The sequence below is a fragment of the Rhinolophus ferrumequinum genome, chromosome 10 (assembly GCF_004115265.2).
Source record: "Rhinolophus ferrumequinum isolate MPI-CBG mRhiFer1 chromosome 10, mRhiFer1_v1.p, whole genome shotgun sequence".
Taxonomy (NCBI): domain Eukaryota; kingdom Metazoa; phylum Chordata; class Mammalia; order Chiroptera; family Rhinolophidae; genus Rhinolophus; species Rhinolophus ferrumequinum.
Window position 1 is genome coordinate 66,645,385 of NC_046293.1, and position 8,405 is coordinate 66,653,789.

At 38.1% G+C, this 8,405-nt stretch overlaps 1 pseudogene; it reads left to right on the forward strand.

Annotated features, from left to right (window-relative positions):
- The first annotated feature begins 1,574 nt into the window (after nt 1-1,574).
- Nucleotides 1,575-2,962, forward strand: LOC117029179 (translationally-controlled tumor protein-like; annotated as a pseudogene).
- Nucleotides 2,963-8,405: the final 5,443 nt, after the last annotated feature.

The window sequence follows — 8,405 nt, forward strand, 5'->3', positions numbered from 1 at the left end:
GAAACCACGTTATGAAGAAGTTAACTGAGTGTACTCTGCATTGATTCACACAGTGTTGCTTAGATATTCTTAGATACAAAGTCATATAGAAGTCTATTTCATTGTTTCTGAAAATCAAAATCACCATTTTCATTTGAGAATCATCTAGAAAGTTTTCTTCTACAGGACTCTGGCAGATCTAGTGAACTCATTCATTGGATATTTAGAACTGAAAATCCATGCTCTGTTCCCGATCACCAGGAATACATCAATTTGTGTCACAAATAAATGAGGACCTCCCATGAATTAAAATATATATATATATATTTGCAGATCTCTCTAAAGGGTATACAGAGGTGATGCTATTACAAGATTATGGCTATCTGAGCTATTTAGTTTTCAGTAGGAAAAATCATTCAAAGTCTCTTAAGCAGGGGTTTGTAGAAGGTTATAAAATGCTTTAAATTGCTAGGCATACCTGTCTCAACAAGAAGTAGTTAACAACATCGCTTTTATTTGTTTATTTTTTTAATGATTGTGGTAAGAACACTTAAAACAAGCTTTACCCTCTTACCCAATTTTTATGTGTACAACACAGAATTGTTAATTATAGGCATAATGTTGTACAGTTGATCTCTAGCACTTATTCATCTTGTATAATTCATCTTTATACCCATTGAATAGCAACTCCCCATTTCCCCCACCTCCCAGCTTCTGGCAACCACCATTCTACTCTCTTTCTAAGAGCCTGACTATTTTAGACACTTTGTTTAAGTGGAATCATGCATATTTGTCCTTCTCTGACTGGCTTATTTCACTTAGCATAATGCCCTCAAGTTTCATCCATGTTGTTGCATGTGAAAGCACTTCCTCTTCTAAGGCTAAATAACATTCCACTGTACATATACACCACATTTTCTTTATCCATTCACCCAGCAATGGACTTTTAGATTGTTTCTAGCTTTTGGCTATTGTGAATAATGCTACAGTGAATATTGCTGTGCAAATATCTCTTCAAGAGCATGATATTGGTATGCAAATATCTCTTCAAGATCATGAAAAGAGATTATTGGATCATATGGCATTTTTATTGCTTACGTTTTGAGGATTCACAAAAATCAAAATGGATTAAAGACTTAAATGTAATAACTGAAACTGAAAACCCTTAGGTGAAAACAGGGGGAAACCTCATGACATCAGTCTTGGCAATGATTTCCAGGATATGACACCGAAAGCACAAATAACAAAAGCAAAAATAGACAACTGGAACTAGATCAAACTAAAACATTTCTACACAGCAGAGGAAACCACAGAGTGAAAAGGCAACCTATATAATGGGAGAAGATAATTGCAATCATATATCTGATAAGGGGTTAATATCCAAAATATATAAGGAACTTCTTCAACTCAATAGTAAAAAACAAAACAAAACAAAAAAACCATCCAAATAATCTGATTTTAAAAACGGGCAAAGGGCTTTTTCTGCCCCCTCCACCCTCATCTTCCATTGCTCCAGCTGTATCATGCTAGTTCCAAGCTCCATGCTCCTGCTAAGCCAGTGCCTCCCTGTTCTCCTTCCAGCCACAGTCGTGATCACCTACCGGGACCTCATTCGCCATGATAAGATATACTCTGACATTTATAAGATCTGGGAGATCACAGACGTACTGTGCCTGGAGGTGGAGGGGAAGATGGTCAGTAGGACAGAGCGTAACACTGATGACTCGCTCACTGGTGGCAATGCCTCTTCTCAGTACTGAAAGCATAATTACTGGCGTTGATGTTGTCATGAACCATCATTTGCAGGAAACCAGCTTCACAAAAGAAGCCTACAAAAAGTACAAGATGTAATCATAAAATACAGTGAATGTTTAAATTAAAAAAAAATTTTTCAGTAAAAGATACATTGCCATTAATCCCCCTCAAAAGAGTACCCCTTGCTTCGGACTCTCTTATCCCATCGTTCTTGCCACTTTCTGAAGCAGTTCTGGAAGTCGTCTTTTGTGAGTGTCATTAGTTGCGCTGTCGTGTCCTCAATGTCCTGAAACATTTTGACTTTGGGGAGGATCCAGAAGTCACACGGTGCCAGATCCGGTGAATAAGGTGGATGAGAACACACTGTCATGTTTTTATTTGACAGAAATTGCTGCACCAGAAACAATGTGTGACACGGAGCCTTTCCATTGTGATCACAAAATACAGTAAATGCTGCTGCCGAGTGCCATCCAACAGAAAGGCAGGGATCTTCAATACGGGAAGTGGCACATGGAACCCTAGTAACAGTGTGTGACAAGTTTCAACTTGTTTGGTGCAGTCAGTCAGGTGTGAGCTATGGTTGAGAGAAGGTGTGTTTTAAAGTGTGCCATAAATCACCCTCCATTATGACAACACTCCGTGTCACACATTGTTTCTGGTATACAGTAATTTCTGTCAAATAAAAACATTATGGTGTGTCCTCATCCACCTTATTTACTGGATCTGGCACTGTGTGACTTCTGGCTTTTCCCCAAAGTCAAATGATTCAGGACATCAAGGCAGCCACACAGCGCAACTAAAGACACTCACAAAAGAGGACTTCCAGAACTGCTTCAGAAAGTGGTAAGAATGCTGGGATAAGTGTGTTCAAAGCGAGGGGTAGTCCTTTGAGGAGGATTAATGGCAATGTGTCTTTTACTGTAATAAAATTTTTTTTTTATTTAAACACTCACTGTATTGTTTCATCATACCTCATACATCAAAGATTGCATGAAATCAATCAAGGGGATACTTCAAGAAGAGAGACCAGAAAGCATAACACCTTTATGACAGGGGCTGCAGAACAAATCAAGCACATCCTGCTAATTTAAAAAAAAAAAAGTACCAGTTCTTTATTGGTGAGAACATGAATCCAGATGGCATGGTTGCTGTGCTGGACTACTGTGAGGATGGCATGACCCCATATATGCTTTTTGTTAAGACTGGCTGAGAAATGGAAAAATGTTAACAAATTTGGCAATTTGGATCTATCATCTGTCATCACCATAACTGGCTGCTGCTTTTCATCCACTTACCAGAACTAGGACAATTGGGACTGATGTTATCTTGAGCTCTTCATTTATTTTGATTTATTTATTTGGAGCAGAGGCCTTGTTTTTAAGAAAAACATGCTGTATAGGTTGTCTAAAAATAAAATGCATTTAAACTGAAAAAAAAAATGGGCAAAGAACTTGAATAGACATTTCTCCTAAGAAGACAGACAAATGGCCAACAGGTATATGAGTATGAAAAGATAAATAAAGTCACTCTTGAGGAGGACAAAATCCACCAACAGAACAGGAGGAAGACGAGGAGAAATTAGAATCAAGAGAATAATTTAGTCTCTTCTTTTCTTTGGAGAAAAATCTTGGAGGTTTGGAAAGAATTTGAAGGAACATTTTTTTCTCTATCCTTTGTGTTAAAACTTGGAAGGAGGAAAAGAGAAGATAGAAGTTGTTGAGGTGTTTCTCCCTGAATCTTGCTAAGACTTACAGAAAGCAGATTCAGACAAAGAAAAGAGAGAACTAAGGTTTTGGTGAAGCAGCTAATTAGAGACCTGATGCGTACAGTGAATGGGCTGAGAAGTACAGAGACCAGACTATTTTAGCAGATGCACCCCTCATAGTCACCCAATAAAGAAAAAGTGACTGCAGTTTGATGAATTCAGGCTCCAGAGTAGTTCTCTGGCTGTCAAAAAGAAAGCCAAAGTTCCTTACCTTTGCATAGTGATACTATAATAAGAGATAATTAGGAACAAATATGTAATCTTTATCCCCCCACTCTCCATGCAGACATGGGCTCAGAAAGGACATCAGCTGGGCAGATGATATCACAGGGAAGGCAGCCTTCTGAAGCAGTCAAAACAGTGAGGATCAGAAGGCTGGTGGAAAAGACATCCAAGATAGAACAACAGCCAAGATCAAAATAAGAACAGCCAGACTGAATGTCAGATTAAATGGGTAACATGCAGGAGAGAAGCCCAAATATCCAGGAGCCAAAGAAATATAGAAACAAAACCAGGAGTAAGGGGTAAGTGGGCACAAGGCAATATTTATTTAACAAATATAAAGCAAATACCTAGTATGTGTCAGGCAAAATCATAGGTGCTGAGGATGCAGTAATAAACAACACATGGTGCTTGTCTTCAGGGAACTGCTGGTCTAGTTGGGAAGGTAACAGATAAATAAGCCATTACACACAGAGTGGTATGTCTTATGGGAACAGACAAGCATGGTACCTAACTCAGTTTTGGGAGTCAGAAAACATTTCCAGAGTTTGTAACATTAAGATTTATATCTAATTGATGAGTTCAATTAAGCAGGCAAGATGGTTTGTCAGGAGGGCAAAAGGAAGGCAATGGAGGAGGCTGAGGGAGAGCTGAGGTCAGCATTCAAGGTCAAGGGCAGCATATGCAACGGGTTAGGATCAAGTAACTATACAAAGAAAAACAAAGAAGCTGAAAACATGAAAGTGAGGGCTGAAGGTAGAGAGGGGCAAAAATTATACCATGTTGAGGAATTCTGACTTGATTCTGGTGACCAAAAGAAGCCCTGGAAGTATTTGCTTTTTAACAACACTGAAATATAGACAATAGACTTCTGGGAGGTGAGATTAAAGGCCAAGGTAAAGGTGGTGATAAAGGCAAGAGATGATAGTGACCAGAGCTAGGATGGTGGTGGGTCAGCCTACCACGTAAAGACAGTCGATGAAAACTCCTGCTTCTTCAAACAATGCTGCTCTGGGTATGGAGGAAACATTAGAGACAGTTTGGAACTTCTCTGTTCTGATTTGTGACAATAACTTCTTAGAGATGAATGACAAAAGAACAATCACAAATATAGTCCCCTCAAAGGCAGATTATGTCCTGATGCAGCTGGAGATGGAACCATGTAAGAAAAGCTTATCATTTAAAAGGAACTCTACGGCACATTTTGTAATGTAAAGACTATTTTGATGTTTCAAGGACTATACATCGGATTAAGCTTCTACAGCCTAATAGTGACATGTAGTACAAAACTGGATATAGCAGAGTCTAAGAGGAAAAACCTGCTTGTCAACCCCAGTACCAAAGTCTTAATACGCTCTACTACATTTTAGGAATAAGAAACATGAAGCAGCCCTCTTGGAATTTGCCAACTTACTAGAAGCACACTTACCTTAGACAGTCTCCAATCAAGATATGCAATCTGAGGTTATAATTTTCCATTATTTTTATAAAATAAAAATCTAAAGAGTCTTTTCTAATCATGCCTATAAATTGAATGTTTTGTACTATGCATTTTCCTCCATAACAAAATACACTCAATCTTACCTTCAATATCACATTCAAAAATGTTGAATGTAAATATATCTTAAATATAAATATATCTAAAAATATTGGAATGGAATAACCTCACAGATTTTGGAAAGCACAATTTAAATGGAAAAGAACAAGTTGGTTTTAGGAGCTATTTGGCACTGCTCACTAATATTAACAAGCCACATGAAAATTGAGAAGCTAATGTTAATAGTATTCAAATTTGAAAATTACATTATGATATTTGATACATTTGAAACAACTGAACTTGTTCTCTCTGAGTACTTTTGGCATGTAATTCAATCTATCCTTCTGTAAAATATTGTTCTTCTCCCTTCCAGAATTTTACCCTTCCAAAAGAGATTTTCACTTTCTGCTTCTTAAGATAAACATACAAAATTCATACTCAAATAATTTATGTATTAAAATCCAAATTATTTTCCAAATTAAGTATATATTAAACTGTTTTAGGGTACAATCTATAGGAGATATATATATATGTGTATATATATATATGTGTATATATATATGTATATATATATATATATATACATATATATATACACACATATTTTTGAAACTCCCCAAACCAAAACTATTCGGATAAAGTATAATACATTGAGTATGTTTACATATTTTCATATGCGAAAACATCGTTTTACAAATTACAACTTTTCATGTCATCTGTAGGCTGTCTCATGGGAGTATAACCAATCAAAACTCTAAAGGAAGGCTCCGTAAACTTTCTGTACAGAAAATTCTTACTCCTCTAAAGCCTTAAAATGATACTTAAAAACAAAAGTACTTCCAGGAAAGACCCTGAGGGGTAGAAGGAGCTGATCATGAGCCGTATGGAGGGAGGTGAGCCCCTCCTCTGTGTTCTCCACGACTGTGCTCACCAGCGCAGCGGGCAGATTGCTGCCCTTTGTTAAACAAGGCTCAACTTTGCAATTCCTGGCCACCAGGGTCAGTCAAGTGGAGAACCCCATAGGGTAAAACATTGAGTTTAGGCTTTTCCTATTTGAAAGAAACTGTTTTATATCAATAAACAACATGGATTTGAAGATTATAAAAATTACACTGCTTTTGAAAGAAACAATATTTACGATGACGCAGAAGCATTGAAAAAAATTGCCGAGGCAATGAACTCAACAGGGAAAAAGAGGGAATAATTGGTTGTCTAAATTAACTCTTCATTTACCTAGAGGCCTGAGAGTTAGAAAGATCTATCACTAAAACAAGTTTGGGAGAAAAGACAGGCCAAGATGTCAGGAACCAAGGCCAGCTGGGAGAAAGCTGAGGGTGGGCAGGAAGCATGTTGGAAGAAACTCATGTGGCAGTAAGCTTACTCTTACGGGAGCAGCCAGATAGTTGACTGTCCAGATGGTTTAGTAAGGCCAGAGGTGATACAAACAAATGCTAAGACCAAGAAATACAAATGTAATGTAAGCAGTGGGTGCTCATACAGCAGCAATTTAAAAGGAAATTAGGCAGGGGATAATCAAATCACAGTAGGTTCTGAACTGAGATTGGCAGTTGAGGAACAGGATGTAACCTTCCAGGAGAAGTGACTAAGGACTTTTTGGGGTACAGGAACCAGCCAAGCAAGCCAAGGTTTTTGAAAAGACTTTTATACTAGAGAAAATTAGAGTCAGGAAATTAAAAATAAGAGTCAGGAAAATTGGGGTACAGTCTCAGTTTTATAAAATGGAAAACAGAGAAATTCTGACATGCATAACCATAACTTGCCTTAATTAATCATACCACAGCAATACAGGTAAATGAAGATTAATACCAAGTCTTACCAGATTCATCTATCCCAAATCCTTCCCTCTTCATCACACCCTCCACGATGTTAGCAATCCCTAAGGATTCTACCTCTGAAATGCCTCTCAAGAAACTTCTGTTTCCCACAATGTAATTTACTATTCTTAGAGATGAAGCCCTAATCCCCAGTGTGACTATATTTCGAAATAGGGCCTGTGAGGAAGTGATAAAGGTTAAATGAGGTCATAAGGCGAGTGCACCCTAATAATATAGGGCCAGTGCCTTTATGAGAAGAGCAAGAGACACTAGAGATCTCTGTCTCTCCACCATGTGAGGACATGAGAGAAGGTAGATGTCTGCAACTCAAGGAGAGAGGGCTTACCAGACATCAACCCTAGTGCCAACCCTTAATCTTCTAGTTCCATCTCCAGAGTTGTGAGACAATAGATTTCTAATGTTTAAGCCACAGGTCTATGATATTTTTGTTATAGCAATCTGAGCAGACTAAGACAATAGGATAAAATGACAATTCAAGTCTTCCCGCAGCGAACTACTATCCAACTTCGATATCTTTCTTACGCTGAATGTACAATGTCCTGCCCCCCATGCCAACTTTTATTCATTTTTTAAAAACCCCCTCTAATGTCACATTCTATGAGAGCTAGATTACTGTCAGGGCTTGAATTGTGTTCCTGAAAAAGATATGTTCATGTCCTAACTCTCTGGTAACTGTGAACATGACCTTCTTTGGAAATAGTCTTGGCAGATGTAATCAGATTAAAATGAGGTCATACTGCATTAGGGTTGGCCATAGTACAGTGATTGGTGCCCTTATATGAAGAGGAAAATTTGGACATAGACACACAAGGAGAATGCTATGTGATAATGGAGGCACAAACTGGAGTTAAGCTGCCACAATCCAAGGAACACCAAGAACTACCAGCAGCCATCAGAAGCTAGGAGAGAGGCTTGAAAGATTTTCCTGAGTCCTCAAGAAAGAGGAAAATATGTAAACAACCCCTGTAGACACTTTGATTTCAGACTTCCAGCCTCCAGAACAGCGAAAGAATACATTTCAGTGGTTTTAAGCCATCCAATTTGTGGTCCTTTTTTTACGGCAGCACTAGGAAATTAAGGCAATGAGTGATCATCTTTCTCCATTCTCTAATCTCAACAGAATAAATTGCTCTCCATATTTGTCCAACAGGACCTTGTAATTTCTTCATTCTTAGAACAAATATTTATTGAGGGATGGCTGTGTACATCAAGTGCTCTGCTTGATGGTGAGAGTACAACGGGGACCAAGACAGATGATGCTCATTTCATGAAATCTAGTGGAGGAGACAGA